The following is a 23,287-nucleotide window of genomic DNA, read 5'->3' as shown; positions in this document are numbered from 1 at the left end:
TGAAACAATTAAAAAAAAAATATTTTATACATATGAGAAAAAACTAATTGTTGGAATATTGTTCCAAATATATTTTTGGTTTGATTAGACAACATAGAAAAACATATTTGGAAGTTCTCTAAATATTTCGCTAAAACATCAGCAAGAAATGTGGTTTACAATCACGAAAGCTTAGTTGCTTACTTATAACGATAGGAAATTAAGAGTAATATTGGAATTACAATCATTCAAAATATATGAACATCAAAAAGCCTGTTATTCGCGAATTAGTTAAAATCAGTTGATGCACATCCGATTTTGGATACAGGCAACCAATATCTTTCAATGTCTATGCATATTTACAGGTTTCATTCAGCGGCCAAAGCATACGATTTTGATGCGATGGATTCGCGGAAGGGCTCCTTACGTCCGTCGCGTAAAAAACCTAAATTCACACTGGGTTCAAACGAAATTCAATGGCGCTTGTAAATTTTACACGCAAAAAATAAGTTTTTTAAGTAAATTCACGCATCAAATTTTGGCCTTTAGACTCCAATCATGCTGTGTATTAAACGACGCAAAATCTCGAGTTCACAAGTTCTATAATCATATTATGAGTTTTGAATGTTATCTTGTTGCGCGTTCGAATTATAAAAAAATCAACAAGTAAGAAAAGCGTTAAGTTCTGCCGAGCCGAACTTTTTATACCCTCCACCACAAACTGTATTGAAGTGAATTCCAAAAATTCCGAAAATTGGGAGATATCGTCCTATGGGGGCTTTATGAGGGCGTTGACCTATACCGACAAATTTCAGGTGGAAAATTGTATACACTTAACGAAGACTAACTACCAAATTTCAATCATTTCGGTGGGATATTGATGTCACATTCTTCAAAATACCGAAAATCAGGAGGTACCGTTCTATGGGGGCTATATGAGGGCGTGGACCTATACCTACAAATTCATGGGGGAAAGTTTTGTACCCCCAACGAAGACTAAGTACCAAATTGCAGCCATTTCGGTGTGATAATGAGGCTAAAACCTTCAAAATACCGAAAATCAGGAGGTATCGTCGTATGGGGACTATATCAAAACGTGGACCTATGTAAACATTTTATGGTAGAAATAAATGTTCCTTAGCCTCGGGAAACACAAAATACAAAGTTACAACCGATTCTGTGGTCAAATGGGACTAATACATTCAAAATATCGTAAAGCGACGCGTACTATATACGGGGTGTTGTATGAGGGCTATACAAAAAACGTGGACCTATATAAACAAACTTTGGTAGAAATATTTTTTAGCCTCTGGAAACACATAATACCAAATTACAACCGATTCGGTGGACAAATGGGACAAATGTCTTAAAAATTCCTTAAAACTACCACGCGTTACTTTGTATGGGGGCTATACGAAAACGTGGACCTCCTACATAGCCCGCTTTCAACCAATTACATACCAAAAATCCTACGTACATATAATAGATTTTACCAAAATTTCATCCACCTACTTCAATCCGTTTGGACGCTAGAGTGATTTCCACAGACGGACAGACAGACGGAAAGTCTGACGGACATGGCTATATCGATGTAGAATTGCACGCTGATCAGGAATATATACAGTTTGAGGGGTCTACAATGATTATTTCGAGTAGTTACAAACGGAATGACAAACTTAATATGCCCCCCATCTTATGGTGGAGGGTATAAAAAAAACCGAAATTCCGGCTTCAAAATGTCAGCATAATTTTTAGGTGAACTCAGTGATATATCGAAAAATCATACACCAGTATCATTTTGTCCATGAAGTATTTTTTGAGTCTTTCTATACCAAAACATGGACCTATGTTGACGATTTTTTGTGGAGAAGCTTTGTGACCAATGGAAACCTCAAATGTAAAATTACAGCTAGTTCGGTTAAAAATTATAGCTAAAATTCTCAAAATACCGAAACTCGTGAGGTAGCGTGATATGGGGGCTGTACCAAAACGTAAACCTATGTTGACAATTTTTTGAGGAGATGTTTTGTGACCACTGGGAACCTCAACTGTCAAATTACAGATAGTTCGATTAAAAATTGTATTTAAAATCCTCACACAACCGAAAAGCGGGAAATATGGTGGAGATGTTTTGTGACTATTATGAACCTTAAACATTAAATTACAGGTAGTTTGGCCAAAAAGTTTAGCTTAAATCCTCAAAATACCGAAAACCGGGAGCTATATATGGGGCTATACCAAAACCTTGACGCTAGAGTGATAGCAACAGACGGACATGGTTATATCAACTCAGAATTTTATCCTGATCTAGAATATATATACTTTATAGGGTCGGAAATGTATATTCCAGTGCGTTACAAACAGAAAAACAAACTTAATTACCCTCCATACTATGGTGGAGGGTATAAAAACTTGTTGGCTTCAACTCATTCGGTTCTGATCCGAATGATTGAACTGAATAATGAACTATAAACTAGATTACCACAACTCTAACTGGTAATAATAGACGCAGCTTGACAAAGTGTTTATCATTTATTTCATATCACTTCATTTCATAAATATTCCTTATGGTGGACGTTAAAAATGTTCGTTCCGTTCGCCTTTTTGTGAAAAGATTTTATTTCATAAAAGATACCTAGTAATTATAACAGAGCAGGGGTCATTATCATTATAAAAATGCGTGTTTTAATTACACTAAACACAACATTCATTACATCACACTCAAAGAAATATGATCTCTTCTTTGTTAAAAACTACTTCCCTCAACATTACTTTAATGAACTAATTGAAACTCAAACAATTTCATTTTAAAAAATGTATCAAGGTGTGCTATTTTAAACAGTCTAATTGACGTCCTGCTATGGCATACTTGGCTTGGCTGCTGTTTGTTGTTTAAATTTGAAAATAGATGAACTAAAAATTAGGTTTAATTAATCAGAAATAGAACAAACAAATTAGCAATGAAGAAGATATCGATAAATTGAAGAAAACATAGATTAAAATAATAAAGTATGCAATGTTTACAAAGTAATTAGGGGAAAGATGGTGTGGAGATTGGAAATTAGAACAGAAAATAAAGAGCAAGTGTTGAAAAAAGAATAATTAAAGTTGGAAGCAAAATGAAAGGGAATATAAAATATTTCCAGATGAGACAATATACATAATTGTTAGAGAAGCGTAAGACATAAATTTTAGTATGTAGTTCAATAAATGTCCACAGCTCACAATAAATGTTTACAGCATAAATTCCTTAGCAAATTTCCAATGTTGTAAGTAAACCCATTATTAGTTCATCTGGTAATAATTAAAATCCCTAACAGTTTTGTTATCATAAATATGCAATCATTTTGTGAACATCTGCTAAAATAACGCTTAGTGAAATGTTGCTATGATACGAATTTCTGACTCTACTGCTAATCAACATTTGTATCCCAAAGCCGCCAGGAAACATGACTACAAATTCTTTTGTAAATGTTTAGGTACAATAATATTGCGCTTGTGTGTATGTTTTGAATGGATGCTGATACTTGTGCCAAGCTAAATAATAAAATTCAGTTGTGTTCTGGACATCTTACAATGCGGTCGGTTTGCGGATAAACTTTTTCAAATAACAAAATTAACAGTCTCATATTGAAAAGAAGTATACGCACAAAAGAAATAACCGTTGAAAATACCTTCATTGTAAATGAAGAGTTTTCTGTGAAAAGGATTTAATAAAAAGAAAGTGTTACACCAACACTCAAACAATGGATACGGCAATATTTTATTATTCAATGTGTAACACATACAACTAAAATGTTATTTAAAATGATTCACATAAATAAAATAAATTACTATTGTGAAGAAAAAGAATTCAAATGTTATTAGGGAGTTTTTCGTTGAAAAGTAACTGTTTTATGAAACTTCAAATGCTTCGTGAATAGAAAGTGGATGTGCATAGTAATAACAAAACAAAACCAAACAATGGTAGTAATAACATTCATGGTTTGAATGAATAAATTGTTGTTTGCTGTTCAAAGTTTAGGACAAGCAGAGGAATCATAATGTTGTGTTAAAAATATATAGCTTAAAAAGCAAAAAGTGTTTCTAATCAAAGAAATTGGACCGTTAATATGGTCATATGAGGTAATTTGAATCAAAACAGTAAAGCGGTCGTAGGACAAAACTTTTTAGAAATTCTACAATGTAGAGAACAACAAAAAACGTTTAAACAAAAGAAAAAAATGTTAATAATTGGTCTCAAATTGGCTTCAACCCCCTTAGAATATAGGAAGCCAAACAATCAATATCAAGTGAAATTATGGATAAACTCTAAAACAATTATAAAACCCTGCAGAACATGTCCAGCATGATGTAAATATTAGGTGACTCTTTAACCCAGCTGATGTCTTCATTTGTTGTCAAAATAAATATTTTTTACTTTAATATATACTTGTACAATCTTAATAGGAATTTTACCAATAAAATTTCGTTGTTTTATTATTTTTGTTGTATTCATTGTTACAAAAACTTTTGACATTAAGAGAAGACTATGGTCTGAATTCGTCTCCAGTGTAACCTTACTAAATAAATCTTGATGTCAAGTTTATTACCCATTTAAAAACAAAAATTGGAGTGGAAATGGTAAAAGTTTTATATATTAGCTTCTGTACACAGCCGAACTTTTTATATCTATCCTTCACCATAAAATATTCTGAACTTATGATGAAGAGTTAGTTTCCTCTTTATTACGATAGTAAGAATGTTTAAAATTTGTTTTCTGATCACTGGCAATCCTAATTACCAAATACAGCAACTATGGGCCAAAATGGGCCCTATACCATAACGTGGACCTTTGTCAATAATCTATATATATAAAAGGAAATGATGTTAGTTACTACGCTTATAACTCAAGAACCGCTTAACTGATTTTGACAATTCGCACCAATTCGGAATGGTCTCATGGCAGAAAAGGATAAAACCTAAAAATATCGCGAAAATCTGCGAAAATTTTGCAAAAATATTTTTGACATTTTTTAACACATTTCTATGTAGCTTCGTGTTAGGAGTATACTGTGACACTTTTTTGACAGTTTTTGGCAAAAATTGTATATGTACCAACTGTCAGGGTCCATTGTACTACTCTGTTTTGTTAATTTGAAAGTTGTATACACATTTTTTTATTCACAATCAAATCGATTTTCATCTATTTTTAAGTGTCTTTTTAGAAAATTAACAGCGAAAATTTTGTTAAAAAGAGAGAGTTTAGTAAAGAGTTTGTAAAGATTAGTAGTGGTTTCGGTCAGATTCCGATTAAAAAGATGAAGATGATAACGCAGGAAATGGTTTCCACAGTTTTGAGGAAAAAGGTACAAAATCCTCAAAATTGGTGGGTTATTTGAAAAATCTAGAGCTCGGAGGTAATTTCATTGGAAATGAGGTTGTGGCATATACATACATACCCAGCAAAAATTTGTTAAGCACATGTCATTACTGCTTGCATTACCGAGTGCTCATTACACTACGCATTATCAGGCAGTATATATATAACTGTTTACACATATCTAGTTACTTCCTTACTTACTACTTACTTACTAAGTAATGAGTATGATGGCACAGAGCTAGTGTGTCCGACTACAAATTCTAGAATTGTGTGTTCAAAGCTCAGCTTCGGCATGGGTGTTTTTTGTTTACAAAATTACAAAAACATGTTGATGTACATGGATGAGTTAAAGCAACCCTTGTTGTTCGTGCGAGTGGCCTAGTGTGTAGTGTGTTTGGCTACAAATCAGAAGTTCGTGTGTTCAAAACTGGTACGTATCGATTGAAAAGGAAAAAACAAAGCATGTGTAGTGTTGAATTTGAATATAATTTCACCTTAATTTTTTCTAAAAATAGAACTATGCTTTTTAGCTTCTTTTCGACTGCCGGTATGTGGTTAAGTATGTACTTAAAAAACATATTTAAGGAAGTACTTCCTTCCTATGACATCCCCATGTAAAAATAATGACTTTTACGGTATATTTGTAAGTAGTTACTACTGCCAAATTTTACTGAATAAAGTCATTACTTAGTAATGACTTTTTTTCTGGGTATGTATACTTTTAAACCGTAAGTAAAAACATCTTCGAAAGATCAACTTACGATTTATGTCGTATAAAATTTGAGCAGTACCAGATATAAATTGATACTGTCTAGGTCCTGTCATGTTACTAAAAAATGATATCCCCACTGAATCAGTTTAGTTCCCGCAGAGCTAGAACTCAATTGCAAATGGTCAAATACAAACATATGCACATATGTACATCGAAAAAGTATGATGTTCAAAATTGGAAAGAAACAAGTAAGGGGTAGTTTACACTATATGTAAATGTCATATGACATGAAATTTTCCATCGTTATATATTCGCTAATATGTGCAATATAGGAGATTTTCCTTACGCCATTGACTCTGTGGGCCCACACCAGCAAAAATGTAAAAAAACTACGTCTCCACATTGTCTCCGTGGGTAGATATGGAATGTTTTTATTTCGCGTCATATGACATTTACATATAGTGTAAACTACCCCTAAGAAAGTATCAGTCAGCTGTACCCTCAATCTTTGGCCAAAAACAAAAAAGAAGCAAACACACGTTTAAACAGTTATCCTTCATACTAGCAGTTTAAGTATGTGCCGGCAGAGTGTCATGGACTTACTCCGGAAAAAAAAAATTGTACCGTTGTAATAGGAATCGTGAAAACAAACTTCTGCAAAAAATTCAAATATATCCGGGACGAGTCCTCAAAGTCCACTTTTCCCAAATTTTGTGTGGGAGGTACCCGAAGGACTGGACCGACTGGATGAAATATTACGGTGTGCAAAGTTTGGACCAATCAGAAACTCCCTGCGAGAGTTATCTTCAGGATTTGGCATTTTAGATGGTGCCATCAGGGTTTTAGATGGGCCAGTATATCAGGAAGTATGGACTTGCCCCCGAAAAAATTGTATCTTGGTAAAGTGGCCGCAAGGACAGTCTGCTGAAAAAATTTCAAAACCATCCGAGAGAAGCTCCTAAACTTCATTTATTCCGAATTTTGTGTGGTAGGTACACGAAGGAGTTGATTGATATGGTCCATATTCAAACCCGATCTACGATTTGCAAAGTTTGGACCAAATCGATTGCGCCCTCCGATAGTTATCGTTCACACCATTTTACAGAAAAATTTCGAACTTTTGTGGGGGAGGTACCCAAAGGAGTGGACCGATATGGGTCAACTAAGTTTGGACAAGGTATTACAAGTTCAAAATTTGGTTCGGTTGACCACCAGCCAGACAGACAGCCAGACGCGCGGACAGGGCTCTTGGGGTCTAAAACTATTATTTCGATGAGGCACATTTAGTCTAAAGGCTGAGGGTATAAAAAGCAAGAAATAGGAGGTACTGAAATGTTTTGATTTAAATATTCAGTATTGAATAAAACATCTTCTTTCGACACAAAAAAATTATAAATTTTTTCCTAAAAATGTTCTTAACCTCAACGTGGTTCTGAACATAACAGATACTTACAATAGCTACGATTACTCGAGGAAAAGATGAAGATTCTTAAATATATGAGGACAAGACAATATTAAATTGAATTTATAATGCACAATTTACAAATTACTCGAAACACCTGTCATTACTTCAAACATTCTACATTGTCATCAGATCAAAGAATTGCAATGTGCATTTGATCGCTGCAACGTGATAGTGAGATTACTATCAGAATGAATATTTGAACTCAAATAATTAATTACCGCGAGACGAAGTTCGCCGGGTCCACCAGTTTTTGATGAAGTAGTTTTTAACCTCCGGAAACAATAAATGCCCAATTGCATCCAAATACTTTAAATCGGGCATTTTATTGGACTATTCCAAAACGTGGACCTATATATCCGCAATTTTAGTAGATACACTTTTTATGACCTTATAGCTAATTCTAAAAAAAATGTAATAAAAACGCCAAAATACCTGAAATCGGGCGGTACCGTTATATTTGGAACTATACCAACGCATGGAAAGCCCGTCTTCGATTTTAATCTGCCTGCTAACAAAAAATTTCAGTGTCCAATCTCAATTTTTGTGGATACTTGATTGATTATCACAGATGGACGGACGTGTATAGATCGACTCAGATTTTACCCTGATAATGAATGTATATACTTAATGTCTTACAAATGAAAAAAGGAAATTAATATACCAATGCGCTGTACCTGAACTATCATTAAAAGAAACCACAATGTTCATAGAGGCGAAAAAACGCCTGTGCGCTTTTTAAATGAATTTTTAGGGTTTTTAGGATTTGGCTTGGAAACCGCAAGTCCTATCGAAATGGGACTAATGGGTACTTTACACGGTATGTTTTTTACATATGAGTTGTCACTTCTCCAATACAAAATGTATATGCAAAGTGACAACTCATATGTAATAAACATATCGTGTAAAGTACCCATAAAGAAAATGTGTTAACATTGAAATTTTATTCGAACAAGTAATAATAATACGCACCCGTGTTTGAACGTTGAACAAACAAGCAAAAGCAAGAACGGCATATGTTTGGCTGGGCCGAACTTTTTATACCCTCCACCACGAAATGTATTGAAGTAAAAATGAACAATTAGTTTCCTTTCGGTTATGAAAGTACTAAGCTCTTCCTTTTATTCGTTGCAGTAGCAAAATATTTTAACTGATATTACTCCCATTAAAAATCTCATATGTCTCATCATCGTTGTTCTTTCCAAAACATGGGCATGTTTCGTCACACACAATTTTAAATTACAGCAACCTCGAAATACGCAAAATTGGGCTATACTGCCCAGACTTAAACCTGTATATATACAGACAATTTTTTTGCGAGTAAGTTTTCTATCCTCTTGGAACACGAAATTCCCACTAACAACCATTTCGGTAGAAAAATGTGGCTAAAATCTCCAATAGGGCTACCCTATATATAGCAATGGATGTTTTGTACCTTTAACGAAGGCAAAATACAACATTTCAGTTATTCCGGTTGAATAATGTGAATAAAATAACGAATATTGGGGAATGGCGTTCTACGGGGGCTATATGAAGGCGTGGATCTGTACCGACAAATTTCAGGTGGAATGTTTTATACGAAGAGTAAATGTCAAACTTCAAATTTCATACCGAAATTCCGAAAATCGGAAGGTACGCTTCTATGGGGGCTATATGAAGAAGTGTACCAAGATTGATAATTCTCTTTTGCAATACTTTATACAACTATGGAAGACCAAATACCAAATGTCAGTCATTTGTTATTTTACCAAAAAATACAATATTACATGTTTTAACATTTGTTTTGTTGGTGTAATTAGGAATTTATCTAAATCATCTTAAAAAGTGTACCAGCAGTAGTGGGTGTTACAAAATGATTTTTTTGTGAGCGCGATAGGTTATGCATTGGTTAAAGCTATCGCGGGCAAAATAACATTTTTAAATATTTGTTTTGTTGTTGTAATTAGGAATTTATGTGAAACATATTAATCTTCATCATTTTGCGTTTTTAAAAATGGTTTAGCCATTTGTGTACCGGCATTAGTGGGTATTACTAAATTAAGTTTTTTTTTGTGCCCGCGATAGGTTTAACCATTGCATATTTCAAACTCAAATGCTTTTTCGTATCACTTTAATAGTAGGTAGATTATTTGGCTGGGATACCCATTCATAAAACTTCCGAGCTGTAGTTATTTGATCATCAGTTTAGTTAGTTATTTGTTCGACTGGTACAATAATTGCTATCTATTTTCAAAAAAGAAACATTACTCAGTTTTTTAAGGTGTTTAAGATAAATTCATAAATAAAACAACAAAACAAATGAAGGAACAATTGTATTGACAAATTAAAAAATAAGAAAAAATAGCAATCATTCGAATCCCACTACCAAATATGACTTAAAATATTTGTAATTAATCGTAGTTTAATACAAAAAAATTAAAGAGGATCGAACGGTACAGTCATTGTTAAAAATTGATTTTAAGTATTAAGGGGTTATGGCCACTTACAAACTTATTGGCTCTTTTTAAAGTACATGTACAATAGAATATGTTGCAAAAATTTCGAGACGATCGGACAAAAATTAGCTGAGATATGAGCGTTAGAAATAGAATTTTCATTGTGATTTGTATGCAACATCGAAGTTTGAAACGCGGTTTTCTCAAAATGCCATTTTGGAATACGGTGCCCACTGTAGCTCGAAAATGGACGATCCGATCTTCGTATGTTTCTGTGAGATTTTACGCTATCACAAAATACATAGCCTGTTTGGCGTATCAAAAACATGAAATAGGACGAATATATATATGGGAGCTATATTTAATGGAGTTGTATAGTTCATGAACGAACTAGTTGAATTGAACGATTCATTGAAAAGAGCGTATGAACTAGATCAGTCGATATAGTTCATTATAGTTCAATAGTTCACTGAACTATAATCAGTCGGTGACCGTACGTTCAACGAACGATTCACAATCTAGTTCAACATGTCGTTCATAAATACATAAAGTGACGACGTCGTCTATGTTAAGGGATGTGATCAGTTTGTTTATGTTTTGGATCAAGGTAAATGGAATAGCTGTCCGAAAATGAAGATTTCTACAAAAACATAGAGACTTAACATATTACAATATGTCGAATGGATTACCTAATGAATCTGGCTTTTTGGATAGAAAAAAAGGAAGGGAAGCTTGCAAATATTTTGTTTTGTTTTTTTTTTTGGGAAAGCCGTAAACTGAGCATCATTCTCATTAACATGAGAATACTCGATGCTTAAAGAGTTCAGGTTTTCACTAAAAAAAATCATCATTTCAAAAACTGAAAAGCCAATTGATAATTCCCTTCACTGGGAGAAATCATGATATTGGTAGCGATCAGTAAAAGCTCTGTTCCTTTACGTTCAAGAATCTTCCAGTTTTACCACTTTTTACTCGAAAAGCGTTCCTTTACTTCAGACACCACACAATTCATATGGGAGCAGTTTACAACTTTTACCACTTTTGCCGGTTTTACCATTTTCAAAAGTAAAGGAACAGACCAAAAATTTTGCAAGCTGTCAGTGCGTTTTGTAAACATTTTGCTCTGCAAAGAGGAAAGTGATGAAGTTAAGCCAATGGGGGAAACTCCAGACTTAAACAAAAAGGGAAAACATAAAAAGAAACACACACGCACGAAGCTTTTTCGCAATGACAATTTCTACACACACAACATAAGATTTTTTGCCAGCCACCTAAATGAAGGATATTTTTTTACTAAAATTAATTAATCTTTTTTTAAGAATGCAATAAAACTATGTAAATGTAATTTTTTTTGTGGAGTAGTTAAATCATGGTACAATAATTTGGAAGGTAGGTCAGGTTCGAACAAATTGTGAAAAACAAGGCCTGGGTGTATTTGCTTATTCTGTCAGAATTACCATGACTGAATATGCAACAGGTTGTACTGTTTATTTGATATTTTGGATCATTAACTAAAAACGCGAAAAATGAATGGGAGGCTAAGTTTTCTTCACAGAGTCAGCTTCTGTATATGTTCAAAAGTTTCTGTCATCACAATGTTGTCATAAATATAAGTTATAAATAAGTCTGTCTGGTTACTTTCCCAGCAAGAATTGTCCAGCAAGAACTTTCTCAGAGAGTAAGGGGTTTTTATTCTCTTTTGCTAGAAAATTGTAAAAAGTAAACAGACACCTTCCCAGCAAAAATCAGCAAGCAATCAGCCGACTTGCCAAAACAGAACAATTTGTCCGCCAACAAAGGAAGCAAACACGTTGTATTTTATTAGAAATAAAAAAGAAAATGAAACAAAAAAGTATTTTTCCACTTTACAAATTTGCTCTCCATAAAACAATACAATTAGACTATGTTATTTTCACAAAAAAATTGTTTTTAATGTTCACAAACATAAATCAACAAAAAACCAAAAACGGCTGATTGATTGTTTTCAGGAAGAAGAAGAGCTTGCAAGTGCTTGCTAGAAGAAATTTGTCCAGCAAGAATTTGCAAGCTCTCAGTGAAAGAACTGTCAAAATGTCTCTCTCGAATCGCTTTCTTTTGCTGGTTTTTTGTGTTAACAGACGACTTCCAGCAACAACTGGTACAAATTGTTACAAATTTTAGGGTAACCAGACACAGCTAATGTTGTAATAACAACTTTCATTTCGACTGAATTTTAATATGTATAAAATATTTTGTCATATTTTTCAAAACCATACACATACATACACAATTTGTGTATACTGATTTGATAGAATAAGCAAACCAATAGAAAACAAGTGAGCCAAGGCTATAGTCAGGTCGGAGCCGACTATGTGATACCCTACACCACTAACCCTGTTGATAAGCTTTTGACTAATAAAATTCAAAATATTATAATTGGGATAGCTTAGCGACTTTGCTCTGAATGTCATTATTAACACAGGTCAATTTTTTTGAAACGCATTTAAGTGCATCGACATTACAACCCAAATAAAAAATGGAAAAGTGGGATGTATGCCAACCATCAATAGGCTTCTTTCTGTGTTAGACCCCCATCAACCCCAAAATTTCGTGAGGATCCGATCAAAATTTCGTAGTGTGATTGCACAAAAATGGAAAAAGGGATGCATTACCGACTATTGCGATATCTCTGTTGTTTGACCACCTATGACAACCTACTTCTCATCGTTGTAAAGGTGATATTTTCTACTTTCCTTGCCAGGTTTTGCTTTCGATATACCTCCTACAGAAGAGAGATATTAACTTTGAAATAAAACGTTGGTCTTTTTTCCAAATATTTTTTTGTCACATTCCGACCCCTGAATAATATCCGACCATTATCAAAAATCAAAAAGTTTTTTCCTCTGTGGGACCCCCAATAACACCCAAAATTTCGTGACGATCCGATTAAAATTGCGACATGTAGCGTGATTACAAAAAAATGAAAAAATGGGATGTATTGCTGACTATTGTGATATCTCCGTTATGTGGCCACCTACGCCAACCTACTTTGCATCACTGTAAAGATGGGATTTTCTACTTTCATAGTCAGACTTTGTTTTTGGAAGATCCCCAACCGAAGCTGTGATATTCGTCATTATTATTAAAATCGCAAAAATATAAAGTTGGGCTCTATTAGCGGCTATTGCGATATATTCGTTGTTTAATCACCTACGAGAACTTACTTTACATCATTAGAAAGGCGATATTTTCTACTTTCATGGCCAGGTTCTGCTTTTGGTATACCCCATATTGAAGATGAGATATTCGCTTTGGAAAAAACGTTGTCTTTTGCTCCAAATAAGTTTTTTGCCCATTACGACCCCTAAATATTATCCGACCATCACCAAAATCAATAGGCTTCTTAATCTGTGTAACCCCCATTAACCCTCAAAATTTTGTGACGATCCGATCAAAATTGAGACCTGCAGCGTGATTTCCAAAAAAGTGGAAAAATGGGATGTATTACCTACTATTGCGATATCTCCGTTATTTGGTCACCTACGCCAACCTACTTTGCATCACTGTAAAGATGGGATTTTCTACTTTCATAGCCAGACTTTGTTTTTGGAAAGCCCCCACCCAAGGCTGTGATATTCGTCATTATAATTAAGATTGTAAAAATGAAAATTTGGGTTTTATTTGCGACTATTGTGATATCTTCGTTGTTTTATCACCTACGACAACCTACTTTACATCATTAGAAAGGCGATATTTTATACTTCTATTGTCAGGTTTTGCTTTTGGTATACCCCGTATAGAAGCTGAGATATTCGCTTTGGAAAAAAACGTTGTCTTTTTATCCACATAAGTTTTTTGCCCATTCCGACCCCTAAATATTATCCGACCATCACCAAAATCAATAGGCTTCTTCCCCTCCGGGACCCCCATCAACATCCAAAATTTCGTGACGATCCGATCAAAATTGCGACCTGTAGCGTGATTACAAGGTTTAGATGGACAGACGGACGGACGGACGGACTGACGGACGGACACACATAGCCAGATCGACTCAGCTCGTCGAGACATTCATTTTGGTATATATAAGTATGGGTCTACGACCATTATTTCGATGCGTTACAAACTTTTTGGCCAAAACCAACTTATAATACCCTCCCCACATAGTGGTGTAGGGTATAAAAATTGTAATCAGCTGTTTGCTATGCCCTACCTTGTAATGATTCTACCATGAGCTAAATTATATTAGTCTTTTGTTTGTTTGTATTTGGTGTATGTATGCGTTTTCATCAAACGACCGATTAAGAGCCGGTGAACGATTTTTATCCGAATGATTGAACTGGACAGAGAACTATGAACTAGATTACTGACCTAGTTCAGTTTAAAGATCTGAGCTATTGAACTAGATCTTTCAAATGAACTAGATTGTACAACTCTAATATTTAACTCCGAACAGTTCTGATTCACATTTTTTTCAACTGAACCTTTTTACAGAGTTTTATTTAACTTGCTTTGGTGTCCGTTTAGTTCAAATCTGGTAACTCATTTTTGACCCAGTTGCAGTTGAACAATCGAACTAAAACTTTGCACACTTTTCAGATTTGGATGACAATACATACATGAATATGAAATCAAAACCAATATTGGTTCATTTTTACAGTGTTTTTACAGTGTTTGATTTAACTTGTTACATTGTTTCATTTATCTTGCTTTTCAAATTTGGTAACTCAATTTTGACACAGTTGCAGTTGAGCAATCGAACTAAAACTTTGCCCACTTTTCAGATTTGGATGACAATACATGAATATGAAATCAAAATCAATATTGGTTCATTTTAACAGTGTTTTATTTAACTTGTTACATTGTTTCATTTATCTTGCTTTTCAAATCTGGTAACTCATTTTTACAGTTGACCAATCGAACTAAAACTTTGCCCACTTTTCAGATTTGGGTGACAATACATGAATTTGAAACCAAAACCAATATGGATCCATTTTTACCTACAGCCCCCCCCATATAACGGTACCACCCGATTTCAGGTATTTTGAAGATTTAGTCTCCATTTTTAGACCGAATTGGCTGTAACTTGCCATTTGGGGCTCCCAATGGTCCAGGAATTTCTCCACTAAAAATTTTAGACATAGGTCAAGGTTTGGTATAACCCCAATATAGCGGTACCACCTGATTTAATTCAAATTTAGTAACTCATTTTTAACACACTTGTTTTGAGGATTTTATCTTCATTTTTAGTCCGAATTAGCAGTAACTAGAGTTGTACAATCTAGTTTATTTGAAAGATCTAGTTCAATTGCTCAGCTCTTTAAACTGAACTAGATCAGTAATCTAGTTCATAGTTCACTATCCAGTTCAATCATTCGGATACAAATCGTTCTCCGGCTCTTAATCGGTCGTTTGATGAAAACACATACATACATACACCAAATACAAACAAACAAAAGACTAATATAATTTAACTTCAGGGGTGAGCACGCCTGTGTGCTAGCACACATGCAAATTGAGAAAACGTACTCTTAGTTTTTTTGTGAACCATAAAGGATTAAAAGTTTATGCAATTTTTTATTTATATTTTTTTAATAATTTGCATTGTGGACGATTTTAGACAACATTAACGTTTAAAAAATGTTGAAATAAGTAATGAACATCAAAAAAATTAAATATTAATTCTCCCTTAAATTTGTCTCCCTCTCGATTTAGCTCAGCTCTGATTTAACTACTCCATAACAAAAATATTACATTTACATAGTTTTATTGCATTCTTAAAGAAAGATTAATTAATTGTAGAAAAAAACATCCTTCATTTAGGTGTCTGGCAAAAAATCTTATGTTGTGTGTGTGTGTGTAGAAATTGTCATTGCGAAAAAGCTTTGTGCGTGTGTGTTTCTTTTTATACCCTCCACCATAGGATGGGGGTATATTAAGTTTGTCACTACGTTTGTAACTACTCGAAATAATCATTGTAGACCCCACAAAGTATATATATTCTTGATCAGCGTGCAATTCTACATCGATATAGCCATGTCCGTCCGTCTGTCTGTCTGTCCGTCTGTCCGTCTGTGGAAATCACTCTAGCGTCCGAACGGATTGACGTAGGTTGATGAAATTTTGGGAAAATATGTTATATTTACGTAGGACTTTTGGTATTGAAAGCGGGCTATGTAGGTCCACGCTTTCGTATAGCCCCCATACAAAATGACGCGTGACGCGTCGTCGTTTTAAGGAATTTTTAAGATATTTGGCCCATTTTACCACCGAATTGGTTGTAATTTGGTTCTTTGTGTCTCCAGAGGCCAAACAATATTCCTACCAAAGTTGGGTTATATAGGTCCACGTTTTGATATAGCCCCCATATAAGGCCCCATATAAAGTACGCGTCGTTTTAAGGAATTTTTAAGATATTTGGCCCATTTTACCACCGAATTGGTTGTAATTTGGTACTTTGTGTCTCCAGAGGCCAAAAAATATTTCTACCAAAGTTGGGTTATATAGGTCCACGTTTTGGTATAGCCCCCATATAAGGCCCCATATAAAGTACGCGTCATTTTAACATCTTTTGAATGTATTAGACCCATTTGACCACAGAATTGGTTGTAATTTGGTATTTTGTGTCTTCAGAGGCCAGAAAACTTTCTTACCAAAGTTGGGTTATATAGGTCCACGTTTTGGTATAGTCCCCACATAAGACCCCTTATAAAGTACGCGTCATTTTAATATATTTTGAATGTATTAGACCCATTTGACCAAAGAATCGGTTGCAACTTTGTATTTTGTGTTTCCAGAGGCTAAGAAACATTTCTACCATCAAATGTTTATATAGGTCCACGTGTTGATATAGCCCCCATAATACAAATCTCCCGATTTTCGATATTTTGAACGTTTTAGCCTCATTATCACACCGATATGGCTGAAATTTGGTATTTAGTCTTCTTTAGGCGTATAAAACTTTACCCCAGAAATTTGTAGGTATAGGTCCACGCCATCATATAGCCCCCATAGAACGGTACCTTCCGAATTTCGGTATTTTGAAGTTAGTGGCCACATTAATCCACCGAAACTGCTGAAATTTGTGGTGGAGGGTATAAAAAGTTCGGCCCGACGGAACTTAACGCTTTTCTTACTTGTTATGTTTTCCCTTTTTTTATCCAAAAATGCAGATTCATTAGGTAATGGATTCGACATATTGTAATATGTTATATCTCTATGTTTTTGTAGAAATCTTCATTTTCGGACAGCTATTCCATGTACCTTGATCCAAATCATAAACAAACTGATCACATTACGAAGGCATCCCTTAACATAGACGACGCCGTCACTTTATGTATTTGTGAACGACATGTTGAACTAGATTGTGAATCATTCGTTGATCGTACAGTCACCGACTGATTATAGTTCAGTGAACTATTGAACTATAATGAACTATATCGACTGATCTAGTTCATACGTTCTTTTCAATGAATCGTTCAATTGAACTAGTTCTTTCATGAACTATACAACTCTAGCAGTAACTTGGCATTTCGAGTTCCCAATTGTACAGAAACTTCCCCACCAAAAATTGTGTACATGGGTCAGATTTTGGTGTAGCCCCCATACAACGATACAACCCGATTTCAGCCAATTTAAATTTTTTATCTAAATTTTCGACCTAAATTGACTGTAATTTGGTTATGGACTTCTCAGTGGGCAAAAAGTTTATTAACTAAAAAGTTAGAAATAAAAGATAATTAAAAAAATTAAGTTCAGTGTTTTATTTATAAATGCTCTTAAAACTAGAAAACTAATTTGTCGGGTAACCTCAATAAGCATATTCTTCCACATGATGGAATCTCTCAAATAAAACGCTTGCATTTAAATTAAAAATGGTGGCAGAATGAAACTGCAAGCGTTTTATTTGAAAGATTCCATCATGTGGAAGAATATACTTATTGAGGCTAAGCGACAAATTATTTTCTAGTTTTAAGAGCATTTATAAATAAAACACTGAAACTTAATTTTTTAATCATTTTTTATTCAATATAATTTTTAAAATTTGGTTTTAGGCCAATAACTTTAAAATGTTCAAATTTCATCAATATAGGATAGTTTTAGCGTTTTTGGTGCATTGAATACAAAAATCCGAAGAAAATATGTGGGGAGGGGAATCCATAGATATGTCTTTCATCGATAGCTCAGTTACCGTTTGTTGAGCAGTGCACTACGCAGAAAAAAATAATTACTGCATTTCAGGAATAGTGTTCATAAAGTCTTGCCAAGGTTCAAATTACTGCATTCATGAACGACTTTCATAAAGCAAATAAAAATACTGGTTTTTCTGAGAGATTGAAAAAAAAATTTTGACGAGTTGTTGTTTTTGTTATTATTGGACTAACAACCACCACACACCACCAACCAAACCAGAGACAAATTTTGCTAATTTTATTAATTCTCTTATTTTGTATTATTGTAACTTACCATTTCTTCTAATGATTTTCACTGTAGTTGTTATCGTCTTGTGAACATAGCAGAACAATACGAACCATATGTATGCGTTGTATGCCTTTATATTAAAGAAATTAAAAATTTATAGTTGCGAACTATACAGCCAAACACTTTGTTTTTTCGACACCAAACGCACCGTAGTTGTTTGGTTTGTCAGTTAACTAACAACAAAATTGTTGCGACCTACAGGTATGTTGTTGTGGTGTGTATGTGTGTCGTGTGGTTTGTTGATATAGTCTCAATGTGATGGTGAGACGATGGTGGGGGTTGTGTTGTGGTTTGTTGATACATTGCCGAACCGATGGTGAGACGACGAGACCATTCAAAAGAAAAAGAGAACAAAGTTAAGAGCATTTACCAACCAAAAGAGGAAATGTGAGAGAAAATAGTAGAATATAGGGAAAAATAGGAAAATGATTTTGTATCTCAGGAAAATCTTACATATTAAAAAAAAAAAAAAATAGTGGCTTTCGGATGGAAATAAGAAACTGCACATGTATCTTATGTGAGGTACCTGCACAGTATGAAACAAGTGAGCAAAGGCTATAGTCGGGATGGGGTCGACCATGTGATACCCTACACCACTACCCCTGTGCATAAGCTTTTCACTGGTAAACATTTCTTTTAGGGAATATAATCCGACTACCACCAAAAATAATATGCCTCTTTGTCTCTGGGACCCCCATAAGCAACCAAAATTTCGTGACCATCCGATCTAAATTACGACCTGTAGCTTGATTGCAAAAAATGGAAGAATTGGGTGAATTACCGACTATTGTGGTTTACACCAATGAAAATGTAATATTTTCTTCTTCCATTGACAGGTTTTGCCGTTGGAATACCACTACTAGAAGCCGATATATTCACAAAGAATAAAACTTTGAATTTGTCTCCAAATGAGTTTTTCCCCATTCCGACTATAACCAAAATCAATAGGCTTCTTCCTCTGTGGGGCCCCCATCTACCCCCAAAATTTTGTCACTATCCGATCAAAATTCCAACTTGTAGCGTGATTACAAAAAAATGGAAAAATTGGGTTTATTACTGATTTTTGCAATATCTCGGTTTGTCACTTACGCCAACATACTTTGCATCAATATAAACGAGATCTTTTCTTCTTCTATTGACGGGTATTCCTTTAGGAATACTCCAACCAGAAGCGGAGATATTCGCATAAGAAAAAAACGTTGACTTTCCTCCACATAAGCTTTTCGCTTATTCCGACTCCTGAATATTATCCGGCCATCACCAAACTAAATTGGCTTCTTCCTCTGTGGGACCCGCATCCACTCCCAAAAAATTCGTGGCGATCCGATCAAAATTGCGACCTGTAGCGTGATTACAAACAAATCGGAAAATGGGATGCATTACCGACTATTGCGATATCTCTGTTGTTTGAGCAGCTACGACAACCTTTTTTACATCATTGTAAAGGTGATATTTTCTACTTTCCTCGACAGGTTTTGCTTTTGATACGCCTCTTAAAGAAACGGAGATATTGGCTTTGAAATAAAACGTTGACCTTTCTCCAAATAAGTGTTTGCCCATTCCGACCCCTGAACATTATCCGACCATCATCAAAATCAATAGGCTTCTTTCTCTTTGGGACCCCCATTAACCCCCAAAACTTCGTGACGATCCGATCAAAATTGCGACCTGTAGCGTGATTTCCAAAAAATGAATAAATGGGATGTATTACCGACTATTGCGATATCTCCGTTATTTGGTTACCTACGCCGACCTAGTTTCCGTCATTGTAAAGACGGGATCTTCTACTTTCATAGTCAGGCTTTGCTTTTGGAATGTTTCCAACCAAAGCTGTGATATTCGTCAATATAATTAAAATCGCAAAAATGAAAATTGGGGTTTTATTTGCTACTAATGTGATATCTTCGTTGTTTGATCACCTACGAGCACCTACTTTACATCAGTAGAAAGGTGATATTTTCTACTTTCATTGTCAGGTTTTGCTTTTGGTATACCCCATGTAGAAGCTGAGACATTCGCTTTGGAAAAAAAAGTTGTCTTTTTATCCACCTAAGTTTTTTGCCCTTTCCGACCCCTAAATATTATCCGACCATCACCAAAATCAGTAGGCTTCTTCCCCTTCGGGACCCCCATCAACATCCAAAATTTCGTGACGATCCGATCAAAATTGCGACCTGTAGCGTGATTACAAGGTTTAGATGGACTGACGGACGGACACACATAGCCAGATCGACTCAGCTCGTCGAGACATTCATTTTGGTATATATAAGTATGGGTCTACGATCATTATTTCGATGCGTTACAAACTTTTTGGCCAAAACCGACTTATAATACCCTCCCCACATAGTGGTGTAGGGTATAAAAACTACATCACAAACGAAAATATGTAAAAATTCTTGAAATATATTTTTCTGTGTATAGGCCCAATGGCAGGTTTCTGAGGCAAAAAATTTATTTTTGAAGTCATATATTTGGATAAAATAGTAACGGGATTATATTCTTAACACTTTGAGCCACTTAGAAACAAAATCATTTCAACCTTGCAACGCTTCATGACCACATACCCCGCTCTTAAAGCTATTGCATCTTACATTGTAAAATTTTATAAAAATCTATCAAACGAAGAACAAATTTGTTTCGCTCGACAATTAAAAGCCGCTAACATATTAAACAGATTTTTTTATGGATAACACGTGTAAAGATATGTAAATTAATATTCTGATTAAGAATTAGAAAAAGTTAGATTTGGTAAGGAATATTTGATGTAGACTTTTGGTGTATTTTTTGTGTAGTTTATATTGTAGTTTATATGGTTTTTGGAATAGAACTCTCCGTATTGCGACATATTTGCGAAACTATATATATGTAGTAGAAGGTAATAGTGAGTACTATATTTGTAGAAAATTTTATGGATCCGTAAACTTATAGAAAAATACTTACAGATAGCGTGACACTTAAAAATTTGGAAATTTTTAAGCATTGGGCTGGGCTCGGATGTGGGACTTGTAAATATGACACAAGTCGCGAAATTTGATAGTTATCTTAATCGAGTTATATCAAGCATTGAAATTTTTTGTGTTCAAGATCTCTTAATTTAGTAATTGGGACTACAAAAACCTACTAAATTTAAAAATCTTGACTTGTAATTATAAAGTATTCAAAAATTGAACGAGATAACGGTTTTCTACTTCCAAATCATCAATTAATGATGGAGGTCACAATTACTATTGTATTGTATCTCAATACGTCAAATGATCTCTGAGATTTCGCGTTTGGCCAAAACCCGTTGTGGGGGAGGTCCCCCGCCCCTTCCATTTTTCGGTATAAAAACTACCTTACGATCTATTCTAAGACCTAAAGAATCTACAGTCAAAATTTTATCAAATTCGGTATATCTATTTCGAAGGATTTATACTTCGAACATCATGGCAGACCTGAATAATTTTCTAATCAGAACAAAATTTTCTGGACGTGATTCTTAATTTATCAGGATGTACCATATCAAATTTTGAAGTCATCGGATGCAAATTGTGACCTTAGTGCGGCTTAAATATAAAATCGGGTAAAATCAGTTGAAACAAATATTCCAAATTTTGCAGATATATTCTTATGCTCACTATAAACATCAGGACGAAATTTTAAAGGTCCAGCTGCTTCCAGTGACTTGTTGCCTCAAAAACCTGTCATTGGGCCCATAGTGCAGTGAAGGGAGAAAATAACAAGCAAATAAAAACAACCTGTATTAATTCTTTATTTAAATATGATTGCTGCTTATTGGTGAGTCAATTATTTTGTTGTCTTACGACAACAAAGATTATCTTTTGTAATCTGGTGATAATGGCTACAGAGGCCTTTTAGTTGTAACGCGTAGACTTTATTTCACGACAAACGACTAATGATCGCAGATGATCCCATATCATATACTAATACAATTATAATTATTCCAGTGAGAGTAAGAGTGTAAAAAAGTAAGCAAACCGACAACAACCGAAGCCCAGCGGTGATCCGCACACTAAGGTATCCACGGAGAGAGTTGTAGAGGAGATGACAGTGCGCCAATCAGCATCCGTGATTGATCGAGCAGGGGAAGTTGAGGAACAAAGTATCTAACTTATACAAATATAATTGTGTTAAATTTTGTTTATTCAAAATTCAGGGCGTTTTTGTTGAATTACTACCTTCCAACAAAATTTAAAAATGTCATCAAAATTGGTAAGCCTATTTTTAGTTGAAATTCCGCCATAGCGTGATTGGTGCGAAGATATATAACCAAATCAGAACCGATTCTTACTAAAATAAAAAATTATCTTCCCCAATTTTTATTTGAATCGGACAATAAATGCGATTTAAAATTTGATTACAAAAAATGCATGGACTGGCGGACGGACATGCAAAAATCAACTCAGAATGTGATACTTTGTAGATCGTCAAAAGTAACTATGAGTCCATTATCTCTTTTCATATTGCATGTTACATAAAAATGCACACTTACATAATATCCCTTACCACAGAAACAATACCCCTTCCGTTGTGAAACAAAGAAGTTATGCCTTTTTAAAATTGAAAATCTAAGAAACCCAGTTTTTCTCTACATTTGCCGTTATAAAATCAAAAATGAAGCGACCCAAAGAAACCAAAGGCATTTTCATCCCCCATGGACTCCAACTCGAATTGGAACACCAGAGCTCCCGAAAATGGAAATTTGCGAGAGATTGACACCTTTTGCTATATCTATACCCTACACCACAATGTGGAAAAAGTATTATAAGTTTGTTTTGCCACAATATCAATATAACATTACTTAATATTCGTCGCTGGCCTCCTTGCCAGCCTGTCATTGTTCATATACCGACGAGATAAAGCGGTTTACCGATGTGTGT

General features: G+C 34.6%; 1 protein-coding gene across 2 annotated transcripts in view; it reads left to right on the top strand.

The window, feature by feature from the left end:
* The first annotated feature begins 3,490 nt into the window (after positions 1-3,490).
* The window catches only part of hec (calcitonin receptor hector), a 141,063-nt gene continuing 121,266 nt past the window's right edge, over positions 3,491-23,287 (top strand). Inside the window, exon 1 of one of the 2 annotated variants that reach the window (XM_073972269.1) lies at positions 3,491-4,104. The gene's annotated coding sequence lies outside the window, so the exon portion shown is untranslated. The remainder of the gene's footprint in view (positions 4,105-23,287) is intronic. The other variant, XM_073972268.1, reaches the window with a different exon arrangement.

The sequence above is a fragment of the Musca autumnalis genome, unplaced genomic scaffold, assembly GCF_047663935.1.
Source record: "Musca autumnalis isolate F117 unplaced genomic scaffold, ASM4766393v1 scaffold_3, whole genome shotgun sequence".
NCBI lineage: Eukaryota > Metazoa > Arthropoda > Insecta > Diptera > Muscidae > Musca > Musca autumnalis.
This window is presented reverse-complemented; position numbering and strand designations above follow the sequence as displayed.